This window comes from Pan troglodytes, chromosome 5, assembly GCF_028858775.2.
Source record: "Pan troglodytes isolate AG18354 chromosome 5, NHGRI_mPanTro3-v2.0_pri, whole genome shotgun sequence".
Lineage (NCBI taxonomy): Eukaryota > Metazoa > Chordata > Mammalia > Primates > Hominidae > Pan > Pan troglodytes.
This window is the reverse complement of record NC_072403.2, coordinates 11,794,434-11,813,344: the sequence shown is the minus strand read 5'-3', so window position 1 is coordinate 11,813,344 and position 18,911 is coordinate 11,794,434. Positions and strand designations below refer to the sequence as shown.

The window sequence follows — 18,911 nt, the reverse complement described above, 5'->3', positions numbered from 1 at the left end:
TTGGGGGAGATATTCAAAGATTCTAAATTAAAAAAAAAATTGGAAAGACCCCCAGAACAGCAGAATATGATTCATGTCTGTTATGAATTACAATTGGGTCTTTATTACAAGGGGGTCCTCAATGGTGCTCACATCCTTTCTGAAATTGATCTTATTGGGATAACAATGGCCAAAAAGGAAAACAAAAGCAACTAGTCATGCATGTTTGGAAGAGCTAGGACTGAGACACGCAAGTGTGGTGGAAAGGTTCACTGCTCTTGGAAATTTAATTGCTGGATGGAGACAGACATAGAAATCTGGATTCCAACCAGACTTGAGCTCCATGCTAGCATATCAAACTGCCTGCTGGAATCCTTATGCAGATGTCCCAAAGGTAAATAAAACTCAATATGCCTAAAAGCAAATGAATTGTTTGATGCTGCACCAGGCTCACCACCACAAAAGGAGAAATCAGCTGCATTCTCTACTTGAGTTGATGACATCAGCATCCCCCTAAGCCTCTCAAACGAGACACTTGGGATTCTCCCTCAGTTTTCCCTCTTCCTTATTCCTCCTGCCAATGTGCGGTTCAGTTCTCCTCTTCCCACCATCACTGTCCCTTTGTGTCTGTCTTCTACCTGTCTTCATACATCAACCCTTAACCGGTCTCTCTGATTGCAATCTCACTCTCCTCTACCCATCACTGGTTTCAGAGATTTTTCTAAAATCCAAATTTGACTTTGGCACTCCCTGCTTACCACCTTCAATCACCCACTAGCATTGATGGTTTTAAAGCTCAAACTCTTTAGCAATTTATGACAACCACATAATTTTCAGAGAAGAATGCATTGTGCCTGCCTCCGAAGTACATGCAGTCTTGTTAAATAAGCACTGTTGTGATGGTTCATTTTACATGTCAACTTGGCAAGGTCATGTGTGTTCATTTGCTATGGCTGCCACACAAAATACCACAGACTGTTGGTGGCTTAAACAACAGAAATTTATTTTCTCACAGTCCTGGAGGCTGGAAATCCAAGACCACAGTGCTGGCAGCGTTGGTGTCTCCAAAGGCCTCTCTCCTGGGCTTGCCACCTTCTTGCTTCCCCTTCCATCACATGGTCATCCTTTTGTGCACATGCATCCCAGTGCCCCTCTGTGTGTCCTAATCTTCTTTTCTTATAAGGACACAAGTCAGCTTGGATTTGGGTCCACCCTAAAAGCCTCGTTTTAACTTAATTCTTCTGTTGTTTTGTTTTGAGACACAGTCTCGCTCTGTCACCAGGCTGGAGAACAGTGGAGCGATCTCAGCTCACTGCAACCTTCACTTCCCCAGTTCAAGCGATTCTCCTACCTCAGCCTCCAAGTAGCTGGGATTACAGGTACGTGCCACCATGCCCGGCTATTTATCTTTTAGTAGAGATATCTTTTTTGTATCTTTTAGTATCTTTTAGTAGAGATGGGGTTTCACCATGTTGGCCAGGATGGTCTCAATCTCTTGACCTCATGATCTGCCTGCCTCAGCCTCCCAAAGTGCTGGGATTACAGGCGTGAGCCACCGCACCCAGGCCACTTAATTCCTGTTTTACAACCCTGTCTCCAAATGCAGTCATATTCTGAGTTATCAGGGGTTCAGGCTTCAACATGTGAATTTGGGGGAGACAAAACTTAGTCCATAACAGCCATGGCAACCAGATTTTGCTCAATCACTAATCTAGATGTTGCTGTGAAGATTTTTTTTATGTGATTAACATTTAAATCAGTAAACTTCGAGTAAAGCAGGTGACCCTTCATAATGTGGGTGGGCCTCATTCAATCAGTAAAAGGCTTTAAGAGAAAAGATTGAGGTCCCCTGAAGAAGTGGGAATTCTGCCCCGAAATTGCCTTCAGACTTGAGCTGCAACATCAGCTCTTCTCTGGGTCTGCAGATTTTGAACTTGCCAGTCCCACAATCACATGAGCCACTTTCTTAACTCTCTCTCTCTCTCTCTCTGTGTGTGTGTGTGTGTGTGTGTGTATACATAGCATATACATAACATATATACACACGTAAACATATGTATTTCCTATTGGTCCTGCTTCTTTGGATAGCCTTGACTAACAGAACCATCAGACCCAGGCTACTCCACCCTGCGGCTCCACAATCCATAACGTGTTACCTCTGGGTCAGAGCTGGCCGCTTGAGCACCAGACATGGCGGCTCCATTCCAGAAGCTGGAGAGAGGAAGGGACCTAAAAAGACATATTCCTTTATTTTAGGGACACTTCCTGGAAGTAGAACATGACCAGTCCATTGGCCTGAACTTACTCACATCTAGTTGCAAGGGAATTGGGAACATAGTTTTGATTCCAGAAGCCATGCGCCTAGCTAAAAATCAGGAGGTTTTATACCATGGTAGAAAGGGGGAACGGACATGGCGCTGCACCAGGAGACAGTATCTGCTACAAATACCAAACGAAGGGCGCTGGCAATGAGCATTTTAGAAGTTAAGGGCTGGGTCCGGCAGAGAGGGCTGCACAGTGCAAGGGGACCGGGGCTGACTTTGAAGGAAGGGCTACTCCGCTCAAGTACAAGAACACGTGAGCACCCTTGCCCCAGAGTGAGCATCAACACCGTGATCACGGTTATTACCTGGGAGGTCTCCTGCCCAGCATCCAGGCAGTGAGGCTGCCCTGGAGGCAGGCTCGCCCCGCCACAGGCGCGCGGGCAGCAGCGGCCAAGCCGAGGATGGCAGGGCCTGCGGGTGACCAGGCCTCCGGCCAAGGGCACGCGACCCCCAGCGCTTCCCAGGTGCTCCCCTGAAGCCTGGGACGCGTGGGCACTGGCGCGGGGCGGTGCCGGGGAAACGCAGCCATCGCCTCAGGGCACGCCAGCCAATGGGCGGCCTCACCGATGCGGTAATGCCCCAACGCGGCGTTTCATTGGCCAGCTCTCTTTCAGGCTCCAACTATTTATTGGAATTTTTTTTTTTTTTTAAAGAAATTGCAAATAGGCCTAAACAAAATCCAGAGGAGAGGGAAGGGATGCCTGAGCACAGATGGGTGGGAGAACACGCCCCGAGGTGCAGCGTTGGCACGAGAAGCCCTGTCTGCGAGCCCCGAGGAGGAGATGCCTCCCCAAGCCCTGTGCAGACAGGAGAGTCCGCCCCTCCCTCTCCCGCACCTGCTGAACTTTGGGGTCAGCAGAGGAATGTCCCCCGCTGTTAATGTTTTGTTTTCACTGTTTTACAATTCACATTTCGTGCTGCAGGGTCGCTCAGAGCCCTAACACACCAGAGCGTACTGTGAAGCTACAACAGGGACAGATAGGTTTGTAGGAAGCGGCATTTCCCAAAAGCCAACCTCTGAACCTTTCATTCCCAGAGCACATCACAGGTCCAGCGTTCCACAGAACACACCCTAGAAAATGCTCCTGTGGAGGACCCGTCCCGCCAGGATCCCCAGCTGGTCAGGAATGCTCCGGGGGCCTCCTCGCTCGGGCTGTTCTCCTTCCCACACGTTCACCTGGGGGAACAGGCTCTGATTTGTTAGAAAACTGTGACATAGCAAGGTATGAGCAGCAGCCCCTTGTCACCTTAGGCTCCAACTGAGGGTGGGAGGTGGGAGGTGGGGTTGGGCGGTTTGGGGATGGGAAACCTGGCTCTTCCTTCCTTCTTCCCGTTTGCACCACGGAGCTGGATCCCAGGTGGCCAGATCCCTTCCAACCCACAATGATTGAGGGCCTTCTCAGCGCTGGCTCCTTAGGTGCTGGAGACAGATTCTGCCCTGAAGGTACTCCCTGGGAGGACTAAGAAACAGAGAAATAAGCAGGTCATTGCAATACAGTGTGCTGGGTACAACAGTCGAGGTAATGTCAGATATGAAAATGAACTCAAAAGAAGGGAATGATCTTGTTTGGGGGAGGTGGGCAAGCAGGAGGAGCTGTGGCAGAAGGGGATCAGAGAGGCTAAAGACAAAGGTCTGTGTTCGAGATTGTCAAATGAAAGCCACGCACCAGTCCAGGGGCTTCAGAAATGTTCTCATCTCAGGGAATCAGGTCTGGAATCTGGGAATCAGGCTCTTGTTCTCCTGGGACAAGAGCAAGCCTGGGAGTGAAATGAATCCCCAGTGCTTCTGGAGAAGCTTGGGAATTCTGGGCTGGTGCAGGCCCTCCCTTGTATTAATACTGCAGCTCCCAGATTCTGTTTGAAACCACAGAGAGAGCTTTGGTCAGAGGCCAGCAAGCCCCTCAGCCCCAAGCAGAGGTAGGCAAGATGCATGGTGGTGGCCCAGGAGCCTGGGGTGTCAGTGGCGTGACAGTGTCTTTGCAGTGGTGGCACAGGGCTGAAGTGGTAAGAGGCTGGGAACAAGATGCAGCAGACAAGGTGAACGAGGATGAGGAAGGAGGAAAAGAGAGAGAAGGAGAGGGCAGTTTGCTGCAGTCCCAGTGCCCTGGGGATCAGTAACTTTGCATCCTGGCCCTAGCCCCACTTATTACTGCCTCTGTGACCTTGGGCCAGCTCCCTTAGCTATAAAATGAGGTGCGGGGAGAAGCTGTGATCTCTACAGCCCCCTCCTCCTCAAGTGGCATGAGCATTCTCTTTTCTGGAAGGTCCCTTACCAACTGCAGCAGCTACCACTGTGAAGAGCAATGGGCAGGTGGGTGCAGATGGCAGTGCTACTGATGGGAGGGTGGGGGTGCTGGCACCCCAGGATAACTCAAAAGTGGTGCAGGCTGAAGCCCTCCCTCCCTCCTTCCTTCCACCTCCTGCCTGCTGAGCCCCCCAGGACCCAGCAGCTAATGTAATCTCCTCGAATGCCCCATAATGGCCCTGCAGCAGTTTCTGCAGGCTCCTCCTCTCTCTGCTGGCAGCAGGCTGCGAGTTCAGAGGAAAATGAGCTCCCTGCTCTCGGGAAGGTGAAGTCGGGCTCCTGAGTCAGCCTAGGACAGCGGCAGGACTGCAGCTCCCTCTGGACAAGGGGCATGTGCAGCAGACCCCACCAGGTACCTTTCCCCACAGAACCTACACAGAAGCACAAGGCCCTTTGCTCCTGATTTGATAAGGGTGTCCTCTCTCGTGGTTGTTTTCAGACTGTGTTGAGCTAAGAACCCTTTCTTTAAATGAAAGGTGTTATGGAAGCCTCAACAACGCAGTATTCAATAATGATTTCTTGAAATAAGTGTGTGTCAAGTGCAGTGTTGAGAACTGGGTACACGGTGGTGGCCCAAACAGACTTGATCTCTGCCTTCATAGAGCTTGGTTTAGTAGGCAAATCCAGCCATAAATGAGTAAATATTTACTAACTCTTCATTGTGATCAGTGTCATGAAGGAAAAAAATGTGGTGTGGCCTTTAGTTTGCATTATTAGGAATGATTTCCAGGTCAGGAAGGGATGCTTCTGCATCCAGCAGTACCTGTCAGTGTGAAATCTGGGGCCAGGACCAGGTCAGAGCTTTGGATGGCAGATGACACCCAGGAGGAAGAGGCAGCCTCTACACGCAGGTGGGACAGTGAGCCCCTCCCTGGTGGTCTGTACTGGCCTTCCCCACAATGCAAGCCAAGGCATCACCTCCCACCCACACCCCAAGAGACCTGCAGGAAACCAGGCTGCATTTCAACAACAAGCAGGAAGCACAGAGCTTTACACACAATCTAAATACATCAACCATTTGAAGATGCTAAACTCCATACAAGAGCATCACCAAACTCCACAAAAGAAAAAGCTGATGACTGAGGAAACTGAGCTAATAGTCTAATCAGAACAGAAACTTAAAATCTGTATACTTAGTATTTTGGAGAGATGTGGGTGGGTATCTATATATCAAATGAGAGAAGATCATTAGAAATCAACAGCTGGTAATTATGAAAAGAAACAGTGAAATTCCCAGGAGTGAAAAATATCAATATTCAAAAATCTTTCTGGCTATAGTGAGGAAAATGAAATTTGCAAGGAGGTAAGACACATTTTAGCCAGGTAAGAGATGATCGTGGCTTTGGCTAGGGTGGAGGCAGAGGGAAGGGAGAAGAGTAGATGGATTCAAAATACAATTTGAACGAAAAGTCAGCAGGACTTGCTGACCTCTTCAGCATCTGAGTATGAGGATCTTCAGCATCTGAGTATGAGGATGAGGGAGAGGGAACCCTCAGGGATGATGTCTGGAATGAACACAGAGCTGCCACGGTTAAAGATGCTCAGGGATTATAATGCAGGGCCCCTTGCAGAGACTGTGAAGGCCTCTTTACCCTTCTTCCTGCATCAAAACGAGGTAGCCCTGCCATCATACAATCCTCAAACTGCACCCTTAATCTTCCTCCTCTTCCTATCCTTACCAGACAACCAGAGGGCTTGAAAGCAAGAGCCAAGCTGCATCCGGCACTGAAGGACCACTCTATTTATTCCTCCCTGATGTCTTCAGGGAAAGTCTGGCTGGTGAGGGAGGGAAATGTGACTATTACAGGTTGGGTTCCCTTGAAAGCAGAACATAAGATGGAGTTTTTTGTGCAGAATGCCGATTAAGGGGTCAACACCTGTGTAAGGAGGAGGAAGAAGTATGCAGAAACAGAAATTAAGCCAAGGTCAAAGACAGCCTTGGCCCAGGGCTTGGGAGATCAAATGGCCCTTCAGAGTTGTTTTAAGGTGGTCTGAGATGGCCGGATCTTTATGTGTCCATATCAATCAGTTATTAGATTTGGGCCCCATGGGCAGGGGTGTGACATCAGTAAGGCTGCTCTCTGCAGCCCAGGCAACCTCTGTGTGCTAGCAGCACTCTGCACCACTGGGATTGCAAGTCCTTATTGAGGGGGATCTAGTTAGCACTTTACAGTGTTCACCATAGGGCCCGAGGCCAAAGTAGCCTCTCAAGTGGCTTGAGGTACAGCCTTGTACATACCACATTGTACCTTCTATGTACCTCCTCTGAGGTCATTCCTGAACATTATCTCCAACTTTGGGGGAAATCAGAAATTCAGAAGCAAGGACAGACCTAATTAAAACTAAAGAGACCATATATTAAGGTAGAAGAGTAAGGAATGGCTTTATATTAATGTCAGCATAAAGCTGAAAACACCTCACCTGTGGCAGACTGCATCATCTAAGAAGAATGTCTGGAAATTCATATTCTGCAGTTCAGATTCTACCCGTTCACAACATAAATATCCTGTTGAGAAAAGCAAGTCTCACTCAGACGATAAATATAACCCTCTTTGCTGCTTTCATTTCAGTTTTGAGATGACCTGGCTGGCAGTGGGCTGAGCCAGTCTCTCAGAACCCTTTGAAGCACTGGATGCAGGCTGATGAGCTGCCATAAACGTCTTTGAGTCCCCACACTGCTCAGGGACTGCATATCATACCAAAGTCTGCCTGTGTGATCTTTTAATTTGTGAATGTAAAAACTGAGGTGGGAGGCAAATACTGATGTTCTCAAAGACCCGTCTCAGCTATTCCGTTCAAATGGGGCCTAGAATCTTCAAAATTCTGCTTCTTCAGCTTACCTCCTGTCTCAGGCTGTTTCCCCAGAAGCATCCCAGAGATGAGGATTTGTGAGAAAGTGATGTATTTGGCAGTGTCCCCTGCAAGGAAGTGAAGATGCAAGATAGTGAGGAGGAAGCCAAGCAAGGGTGCAATGTCAAGCAAGGTCCCATGCATGCAGGGTGCCTGGCTTCTCCCACAGAGGAGGATTGGAGACCAAGAGCCCTTCCCTCCACTGGTCAAGGGCCATCTCAGAGGGATGCATGTTTCTAGATACCCCCCACTCTCTCTGTACACAGGCGAAGCAGACTCCAGAAGCATGACGGCAGCCCTCTCACAAAGAAGCATGGGTTCTGGGTACCGGGAGTAAAAGCAAACTCGGAGCCAAGGGGCATGAAAATGGGAAAGGGACCCAAGGAAATAGAGTAGCGCATCCACCATGAGTAAGACCCACAATCACTGAGTCAGCACCTGCCGTGTCCAACACCGTGCTAAGTATTATGGAGAGAAGTTGCTAGACTTCCCTGCTGTCATCCTTAATGGACTATTTTCTCTTCCCTAGACACCTCAAACTGGGATTTAAGGTACATAAGCTCCCAGAAATGGCTTCCTGGAATTATGGCTATGAACATCAATGAACTGTTAGGGCCCATAGTTACATCTGAAAAATGGCTGCCATTTCAATACACAGTATTAGTTACAATAAATGCAACAGCCGAAATAATATTGTGGCAGAGACTAGCTTGATGCTCATCACATCTCTACCTGGGCACACAGCAAATTTTTGTATTCCAGTTCCCACCCTGGATCTCCGGTCCTAGTTCTCAACAATGAAATGCTTCCAAGCCAAGTTAAGCAGCCACAACTTTCCAACAAAAACTTAAAGATCCTGTGTTGAAGACAGTGGCACCTTAAAATGCGAGGGCAGTATCCTTGAGTCCTCAGGTCACCAGAAAGCCACCCGATCAGGACCACTGACACTAGACTCTGTGTTAGCGAGAAACAAACTTGTGTCAAGCCATCTTGATTTTAAAGTTGTTAGCAGTTAGCTTGCTCCAATAGGATGAACATGAATAAACGCAGTGGTAACAACCTGCTGGGTAGTATCATTATTCCCACTTTATTGGTGAGGAACTTGAGGCTCAAAATGGTCAGAAAGCTAGCAGATGGCAGAGCTGGTATTTAAAGTCTATATTTTAATCCCTATCCTGCACTCCTTGGTCATGTAAACCTTGTGTGAATATGTTTGATGCTTTAATGGAGCAAAGAGGAGAATATTAAAATATTGGGTTCGTTGGGTAGGATATGGAGTGAGGAGGAAGAACACAAAATGGAAAGGCTCCACATGTCAGAAGCCAAGCTTTGGGCACGCCACAATTTTGCTAAAGACTTCCCTGCCTGCTCACATCTGGTTTGTTCCCCAGTATCCTCACTGTATTAAAGTTGTTTCTTTGTCACATTTTGCTCATTTTTCTGGTGTGATTCTATCAACTACTTGCTACCAAGGAGAAGAAATGAGATGATCAAAGGGGTATCCCCCAAATCCCCAAGGCTGTGCCCCTCAAGTTCAAGAAGAGAAATTCAGAGAACTCTTGTTTAACATGGATGTGTTAGTTGCCATCCCCTCTCCCATCCCTCCATTTCCTTGTTAATAGAACTCTGATTTTGTTCATCTTATTCCAAGTTACCAAGTCCTTTAGGGAAGCCTAGGCTGCCCCCTTACCCAGGACTGAGAGTTCATGGTTGAAGCTGGATAGGACAGAGTGATTTCCCCTGCCAAACAATTGGTTCAGGCAGGAGATGCAATTTGGGCCAATGGAGCTAAAAGTGAAATCTGCTGATGGGGCTTCTGGGAAGGTTTTTCTTGAAAAATAACAACAACAACAACAACAAAAGCAAAACAAAACAAAAGCCACAAGATAAGAATATTTGCTTTTCTGCCTTTGGACTTGGGCTCTGTGTGTTGTTCCTGAAACGAAAGCATCTTGGCTCCATTAAGACAGCAGCCTATGAGGATAAGCCAAAACACTAGGGATGGCAGAGTAGAAAAATAGAAATAACCTGGATCTTTAAGACACTGGCGAGCTGGTGAATTAATCAACCCTGGAACAGCCATTCCCCTGGACTTCTTATTATGTGAGATAACAAACCATTTAATTGTTCCAATTATGATGAATTAGGGTTTCTATTACTTGCAGCCCAATGCATTCCAAATGACTCAACTGATATTTGGTTCCATATTCTTTGAGAAGAGCAGAGAAAGAGTTTCTGACTACCACAACCCCTTTCTTAGTGGCTCAGTCAGCTTTCTAAGTAGATTCTTAGCTTATACCCACCACTGATTTGTAATTACCTCTTTCCCACTTCTCTTACTCACGATTCCACTAATCTTAAACCCCACATGTTACAGACAGTCTGCTGAATTCCAGCATAACAAATTCTTGCATTTACCCTCCTCCCTTCATTGGCCATCTGCCTATTCTCATGGTTGTAAGCAGGAGAAAGATGTCCTGACAGTGCTTAGTCAAGGGATGGCAAATGTTTTCTGGGGTTTCCATATGTGAGTAATTGAAAAGGAAAAGGGGGAAAAGCGTCATTTTTACTAACATTAATTAATTCACACAAGGACACATTTTACATCATTTTAATTAACTTTCATTGAATTCATGTTCAAAATGGGAGGCAAAAAAAATGTTCATTAATATAAGTCATGAGGACCCTAGGAATTACAGAAAATGGGAAATTTTTTCCTTCTCCTCAGATGCATGGTGGGATTTGTGAATTCCTAACTTTTCTCCCACATATCCCCTTCAAGGATGATAGGAAGAAATAGACTTTAAGGCATTAACTCTTTCTGGAAGCCTTTCCCAAGACTTCTAACCCCTGCCTGTCTTCCTCCTCAGCCACCAGTTAGGTCCCCCATACCTGTTAAAGCCCTGAAAACGTCCATCTCACAGCCACTACATTATCTTGAAATTAACTATTTACTTCTTCATTTCCACACAATACTGTGAGCTCCCTGAGGGGAAGACCTTGTGCTATTTATTTATCTTCTAGCATGATACCTGGCATATATTAGGTGCTTACGTTTATTGAATGAATGAAAGCCAAGAAAACTTTTCCTTGGTTTCATTTTAATTTCACTAAGGATAATTATGTTTATATTGCTATATTACATTGTGTAAAATGGTAATTAAAAGGGGAAATTCCTTTGATAGTAGCACCAAAGGGCTGCATATGGCAGGGTAGATAGCAGAACACAGTTGGTGGCTGGGCCACTCTCTGAAATGTGGACTTAGGATTTGAGGGCTAGTCCTTGTGCCTCACACCTAGGATAACAGAGGAGTCTTAAAGTATGCCTGGTAGCACATCTACACTCTTCTGGGTGGCTTCCAGAGATACTTTTGTTCCATGTTTTGGCTTTTATGGCTGTCCCCAAATTTAGCAAAGGCATTTTTCTTAGCTGAGCTAACAATGATTCTCTAGATACTTGCTTATCTAACGTGTAAATCGCCCGCCACTCATTTGTTATTTCTCAGCAGTCCCCTGTCAGATGAAATTTCATCCCACTAAGGCTTGTTGAGCACATTGATGTGCCCAGTTATGAAACAAGCCCAACTGCGGAACTGTAAGTCCTTTTCTGGTTGACCCATTTATCTCTTTCCTCGTTGTCCACCAGCCACTTAATTCACTGTCGTCCTTGTTCCAACACACCATGTGGAATGACCTTGCCCACCCCCATTTGCCACACCAGCATGAAATAAACTGGAGGAAAAAGCAGTAGTCTTCTCATCTTTCGAGGGGAAGCTTTGTATTTGGGAACATTTGAGGCTGATTTTCCCCATGCTTAGATTTACCTCACTGTTGAAATTTGTAAGTATGTATACAGTGACCTGCTTCTAAGAAAACCCAGTATTCAGATTTCTAAATGTAGACCCAAATGTTATTCATACCAGAAAAAGTTCCCCAATTTCAAAGAAATTGTCCTCCTAGAACTCTTACAAATCAACAAGAATAAGATTGATATCCAAATAGAAAAATGCACGAAATATTTGGATAGGCATTTTCTTTACAAGGTTAGGGGATCTAACCTCTAAATGGCCAATAAACATAGAATATGTTACATTTCATTATTCATCAGGAAAATGCAAGTTAAAGCCATAATCTAATACCAGTAGACCCCCACCATAATAGTTAAAACGGAAAACCGAAAATAGTAAGTGTTGTCAAGGATGTGGAGCAACTGGAACTCCTACACACTGCTGTCAAGATGCTGAATTGGTATAACTACTGTAGAAACCTATTTGACAATATCTGTACAACTGAGTATGCACATAACCTTGACTCAAAGACTCCACTCTTAGGCATATGCCTAACAGAAATGCACATATGCATTCACCAAAACACATGTACTAGGATATGCATAGCAGCACCATTTGTTATAGGATAAAATTGGTAGTTCTATGAATGCTAATTAACAGTAGGATGGATATCAAGAAATGGTGATATATTCACACAGTGGAATATTTTACAGCAATGAACACAAATTTACAACTACATAGAAAAACATGAATGTAATTTACAAACACAAAGTTAAGGCAAAGAAGATAGACACAAAAGAGTATAAACTATATGAATCCTTTTAAACAAAGTAAAACCTGGCAAAATTAATCTATGTTCTTAGAAGCCATGATGGTGGTTATCCCGAGGGGGTAAATGACTGGAGGAAATGTAGGAGTTTAGATAATGTTCTGCTTGTTGATCTAAACTGGCTACATAGGTATGTTCAGTTGGTGCACTTTTGGGCAGGTGCATTATAGATCAATAAAAAGCATTTTTTAAAGAAAATATTTAATTCAATTTACAAAATGTCCATGCCATGTGGAACTTTCTAGAAACATATTTGCTGTCCAGAGTGAAATGTAGCACCTGTGTTCAAATGGATTGGGTATTATCCCTCCCACTATTTTCACTATTCTGGAAGGACAGGGACTTGAGTTATGTGTTAGGGAACCATTTGTATATGCATGACATTGGATCCTGCATTTTGGAGTGTTATTTCTAATTGCTCCATGACCACACACCCAAATTGAGAACCAGAGGACAGGGAACATTTTACATTTTCCTACATCTCCAAGCTACCCCTTTCTCAATGCCCAACTGACCAAAGGATTCTTCAAAGGAACACAGCGCTGGGCTGGAGAGAAGGATTCCTTACTCCTCTCACTCAGTCATGGAAAAAGCTCTGAGGCAGGTTCCCTGTCTCTTATAAAGAGAGCATTTATTACATCCTGGGAGCTCATGGGAAGCATCTCAGTTCACCCCCACACACTCTGTAACCTAGGCCCATTTTACTGAGGAGAAAACTGGGAGGCATTCCCCAAAAGGCCACATCCCCGGGAAGTGTTGAGTCGGCACCAGGAGCCAGCCAGCCTCCACTGGCACACATACTGCCCAGCATTTCCTGGAGAAGTCCTCCCCTGAGATATTAGTGTTCATAAGTGGCTACCTTTCTTCTGAAAGTAACCACCTGGGCTGCGGCTATCCTTGGCCAGCCACCAATGGGTAGCTGTGATGCCCCTCCTCCATCTTAGAGCCTGAGACAATCTATCAGGACTCACTTGCTGGTGGTGCTGGCTCTCCCTGGATCCCAGTGGAGCTCAAGACAGCCTCACCGGACTCTGAATCTGCCTGCTCTTTCTCTGCCAGGAAAGAAGGGAAGCCCCTGGAGCTTTGCTGGCTTTTCTGTGCCAGGTGGAGCCCAGAAGCCGCCCTGATCGGCATCTGTGAGGATCTGTTCAGGGCATGCAGCCCCTGCAGACACTCTCGGGGCTGCCCTGGTTAAAGACGATGGCTGGCCTCCTGAATTTCCCCCAGGCAGCCTGATTGCAGGCTCCACATCACAGCCCAGCTGGTCACAGCTCTCCATCTATTGATCACACCCGCTTAGCACTGCAGACATAATGCTGCTCAGTCATGTTCTGGGAAAGCCACAGTGCTACCCGGGGATGTGACTACAGCTCAGCTTGGTGAAATGAGCGGCTGGCCTCAAGCTCAGCCCAGCAGCCTTGTTTCTTCCAGGCCTGCTCAGCCCCACACCAAGGGGTAGCAAGCTTGTCCCGTGCCCAGTGCTCTGCTGTTGTCATGGAAACCAGTAAGGACAGCCTCACAGGTGGTGTCTAAACTGGCATGTCGTAGGTGAGGGTGGGAAGAACATGAGTCACTGTGCCTAGGGTCCCCAGTCCCCAGACCCCAACGTGTAGCTAACCTCCAGTGACCAATTTCTACACTATCTGCTTCCCTGGGCGTGGGGAAGAGAAACTGCTGCATGATCTCGGCAAGAGTCGCAGAGTTTCAATTTGGCTAGAACCTTCCAGGTCATCTGGTTGGTGTCCATTTATCAATGAGGAAACAAGCCCAGAGAAGTTAAGTGACTTATCCAAGGTCACACAGCTGTGTAAGTAGAAGTATGAAGGGAATCCAGGCTTCCTAATTCAACAACCCCCACCTTGATTTCAGGTTTCTTTGAAATCAAGGAATCCCTCTAAGCCCTGGATGGATGACTACAGGTTGTGGTTTCAAGAGTGTCTGCTGATCTGTTTCCACCGGGAAGGCTGAAGAGATCTATGAAAGGACCCTTCAAGGATGATGAATTCTAAAGGATAGAACACCCTAGTTGCTGGCAGGTGATTTGCAGAAAAGTAGACAGAAACTCAGCTTCTGTTTGGGCAGCAGTAGCGGGGAGGCAAGGGGACACTTTTCTAGTAGTGTCCTGAAGAGCTGCGCTGGTTGGTGGCTGACTACCACTGGGTATCAGGACGCCCAAGGTCCTTCCGGGGGAGAGGCAGAAATTGCTGGCTTCTCCTGGCATCTCTGACAGCAGCAGTGGTGTTCAGCTCATCTTCCTGCTTTGCTCAATGTATCATTGGAAACTGAGTAAATCTGTCGTCTCTCCTGGAAGCTTGGCATGTGGAACAACTGAGGCAGTGACAGCAGGCGTCACATCTGTAAGGAGCCACAGTGCAGCCTCTGTGGACACTTGTGGTATTCAGAGTGGTCAGAGAAGGGTCACACGCTGGCTCACGTCCTTCTGGAGCTGGAATCCCATGTAATTCCCTCCTGTCTTCCCATGAGCCCCAAGCAGGGCCCATGTACCTGCTCCCCTCAGCTGTCATCTTCACTCTATTTTCTAGTCCCTTCACCATGAAGATTCTCTTCAGGTCAGAGCACAGGTTTCTCTTCAGCCACAGTGTCCGTCTAGTCCTAAAGCACATGGCACCTTTGTGTCTGCGGAGGCAGGTCGGGTGGGAGGAGGAGCGTCATATGAGGCTGGAGCAGGAAACAAAGGAACTCTGGGGAAGGCATGTGGTTGGATATCCTCAGGCTCAGCAAGTCTCCATTTGCTCTTCAGGGTTGTCCTTGCCTTTCTGCATCTCGAGTAAAGCCCAGGCCCTTACCTTTCTGCCCTCATCTGACCTCACCTGCCCTCACCTGCCTCACCTGCCCTCATTCAGTTTCACCTGACCTCACCTGCCCTCATTCAGTTTCACCTGACCTCACCTGCCTCACCTGCCCTCATTCAGTTTCACCTGACCTCACCTGCCTCACCTGCCCTCACCTGCCCTCACCCAGTCTCATGTGTCCTCACCTGCCTCACTTGCCCCACCTGCCCTCACCTCGCCTCACCTGCCCTCACCCAGTCTTACCTAGCCTCATATGCCCTCAGCTGCCCTCACCTGGCCTCATATGCCCTCAGCTGCCCTCACCCAGTCTCATTGCTGTCACCTGCCCCCACCTAGTCTCACCTAACCTCATCTGTCCTCACCTGCCCTCACCTGTCTCACCTGTCCTCACCTGGGCTCACCTAGCCTCATCAATCCTCACCTGCCCTCACCTAGTCTCACCTGCCTCATCTGCCCTTACCTGCCTCACTTGCCCAGGGAGCTCCCAATCAACATCCAATCCCCCAGGTAGGAACCTGCATTATGCCCCAATTTTCCCTCCTCACCCTCCCCGCCCCATCCTCATTCTCCAGGCATGTGCCCACTCTCGCGGACTTGTGAGGTAATTGGCTGGGTACATGGACAGTACTCGATACCATGTACAGGTGAGAGCAGTGGCCGGTGACTTTGACGGTGTGCCCATTCCCAGCACCTTCCAAAAGTGTCCATCCATCAGTGTCCCAACTCCTGGCCAGGCTCCTTGCCCCTGTGGACCCATTTCCATATGAGAGCTCCAGATCTTTTTCAACAAGAAAATCCGTGCCCCCACCCCACCCCAAAGACAGTGCTATGACTTTTAGAAGAAAATATTCTATTTGTGAGAGAGAGTACAGGCTCTGAAGCCTGAACAGATCTGAGCCCTGGCTTTGCCTGCCCCTCACTGCCTGTCCTCTAACCCTTGGTTTTCTCATCTGTGTTATGGGGGTGAACATGATGTCAACCTCACGGTTTGTGTGAAGGACTGAGTGAAATGATACCTAGGAAGCAGTGGCCCTGAGCTACCCCAATAAATGGAACCAAATGTTTGCCTCTCGTCAAACCTGCGAGCAGGTGGGGCATGTTCTATCATCAAAGGGGTAAGATGTGCAAATGGAAGCCCAAGGAGTGGCCTATCTGGAGGCAGAGGGAGCTCAGGCCACACCAAGAAAGGAACGAGGACGCCTCCAGTCCCACCTCCTCAGCGTCCCCGTTTCTATTCTGTCAGCCTCGGTTCTTCTTTGGTAGGTTTGGAAGATGCAGAGAGGGAGGAGTTATCTTTATGGCTCACATAGACCTGGCTGCATGCACAAATCCCAGAATAAAATCATTCCTCAGAGTTTGCCCTAGCCATCATTTTCTAAGTGAAGAAGTTAGGCCCAGAGAGGTTAAGTGACATGCCTGGGGTCACACAGGTGCATAACAGCCTGTTCCCTCCATGCCCACCTCTGTGCCTGAGATGCTGTCGCTTTTTTGATTCAGAGACCTTTGCTCTAGGCTGTTCTTGGTTCACTCTTTGCAGAATCCTGGAATCAGGGGAGCTCTGGGACCTTGTAGTCCAAGACCCTCTGGAGTCCCACCTGATCCAAGCTTCTCCTGCCTTCTCCCGAGTCGATGGCTTTGCCTGGTCAAGCCTTGTCCCTGTTTTCCACAGCTCTGCTTGTCCAGTGACTGTCCTTTTCCTTAAGCCTAAAAGGGTCTCCCTGTCAATTCCACCCAATAGCACTGAGGCTTGCAAGAGGCTCCAGAGAGGGCTATGGTCAGAGCAGGTGGGACCAGGGTTTAGCTCCTCCTGGATGCATGCAGCCCAGCAAGGGAATATCCAGACCTTGGGGACTACATGTCCAAGAAGTTCCTACTGCAGCATAGCAAAGCCAACCTTCCCAAGTGGCCCCAGTGGCCCAGAATCACAGCCAACCAACCCCCTCCCCTGACAACGGTGTCAACTGTGCTGACTTCACGCCCAAACTCTAGCTCTAGAGTTTCGAAGGCAGGACAGAGTGTGCTAGCCTCTGGCTGGAGTCCATGTCGCAGGTATCCGATTGCATGTCTATTAAATCCAGCCTGGAGTACTCATCCTGTGTCCCAGCCCTAGAGGGAAGGACGGCAGCAAATCCTGAGAGGATTTTCCTTACCATAGTTTACAGGAGAATAGACATTCAAGGCTGCTCAAGGAGAGGTGGCTGCTGTTGTTGTTGTTTCTTGTTGTTTTGTTTTGTTTTGAGACAAGAGCCTTATTCTGTTTGTCCAGGCTGGAGTGCAATGGTCTGATCTCAGCTCACTGCAACCTCTGCCTCCTGGGTTCAAGCAATTCTCCTGCCTCAGCCTCCTGAGTAGCTGGGATCACAGGCACCCGCCACCAACCCTGGCTAATTTTTGTATTTTAGTAGAGACAGGGTTTCACCATGTTGGCCAGGCTGGTCTCGAACTCCTGACCTCAAGTGATCCACCTGCCTCAGCCTCCCAAAGTGCTGGGATTACAGGTGTGAGCCACCGCACCTGGCTGCCTGCTGTTGTTTGACAAAGTTGGGTATTCTTAGGGATCCAACTCTAGTTTTTAGGAAACCAACACAAATATTTTTCACAACAACCAACAATTATTTCTTTTATAAATTCACATTCACAACCATTTTCCCACTCTAAAATAGGCACAAATTTGAAAAGCATAATATATAAAGCTGGAGGATATCATGAGATAAACATTCTCATTCACTGATGTTTAAATGAGAACAAGCTTTTTTAAAAGCAATGGCAAAATGCATTCAGAGTTTAAAGCACCTATTCCATTTAGCTCAATTCTATACATGCACAGAAACAAAGAAAAAAAAAAAAAAGGAAAATGCAACCCCCGCCCCCACCCAAATCGAAGAACAAACAGGAGCCATTTCAGGCCTCAAGTGAAGCAAGGCATGCGTCTCAGCTCTGAGAAATCCCCGCCCGTAGGACCTGGGAAGGTCACAGCCTTCACGCTGGCTCAAGGGGTTCTCCCCAGCAGGAACCCAGGCTGCTCCTCCCGGGACTGTGCCTGACAGGTAGGGAGTGCTCATAAGTCACAGCGGATATTATCACTACAGGGGTCCCTAACATCTCAGTGAACCCCCAATGTCGGGGAAATCGAGAAACTGGGAATGCGGCCCCAAAGCCTGTAGGAGACCACGTGTGGGCCCAGAGCCTCCCTGCTGCCTCAGAAGGCCAGAGAGCCCACAGGGCAAGCAGGGCCTATGGCAGGGCCCGTCCAGTGGACCCCAAGTCACCCTGTCACTCAGCAACCATATCCCGGCCCCAGGTGGCAGAGGAGGGTGGCCCTCAGGCGGGACAGTCTCCCCAGGCCACCGAGGCTCCTCGGCACTTAGGCCCCTCGCATGATCCCAGAGTCACTTCACCCCCAAGCACTCCATGGCCCCAAGTCCTCTGTCCGCAGCCTTCTCTGCTGGGCTCATTTCAGGTAGGTTTTTTTTTTCTTCCCTTTTCATTTTCTTGCTCCCTCTGAGAGGCTAATGTTCTAACAAAGATGTGCTGCTGGAACGAGGCATTAATTTCAATAGTCACTTAAAAGCAATTGCCTGGGAAGTATCTCATTTTCCCATTAAATGCCGCAAAGGAGAAGCTTCGGGTGACTCCTCTCTCCCGCTCCCTGGCCCCCTCCTCCTCTGTTCTCCACCCCTCCCCTCTTCCAAAAATTCATTACAACCTGGACACTATTTCCACTCCCTGTTCTAAAATGCTGCCCTGGGAAGATAGATGAGCCCACTTGGCCTCTGGCCAGCACGTGCCCCACAGGTAACTTACTCTGTGCAAATCAATCTGGGACAGATGGGGTGTCTTTTGGGGAGCACAGGCAGGTGGCTCAGCTTGCTTCTCTGGGCTGGGGACAGGGGCAGGCAGGACAGGCAGGTGGGCCCTGGAGGTCTCCTTTTGACGATGGATGTAGCCTGTGGAAGGGATGTGTTTCCAGGTCTCCTTGGCCTTGCGAGACATCCCCACAGAGGCCCCTCTCAGGGGAAGCTG

The 18,911-nt window shown here is 48.0% G+C and overlaps 1 protein-coding gene across 1 annotated transcript in view; it reads right to left on the bottom strand.

Annotated features, from left to right (window-relative positions):
- Nucleotides 1-961: 961 nt before the first annotated feature.
- Nucleotides 962-18,911, bottom strand: part of FARS2 (phenylalanyl-tRNA synthetase 2, mitochondrial) — a 593,088-nt gene continuing 575,138 nt past the window's right edge. The window contains exons 8-10 of the transcript XR_010157461.1: nucleotides 7,449-7,526; nucleotides 7,030-7,114; nucleotides 962-3,763 (exon numbers count right to left, since the gene is read on the bottom strand). The gene's annotated coding sequence lies outside the window, so the exon portion shown is untranslated. The remainder of the gene's footprint in view (nucleotides 3,764-7,029; nucleotides 7,115-7,448; nucleotides 7,527-18,911) is intronic.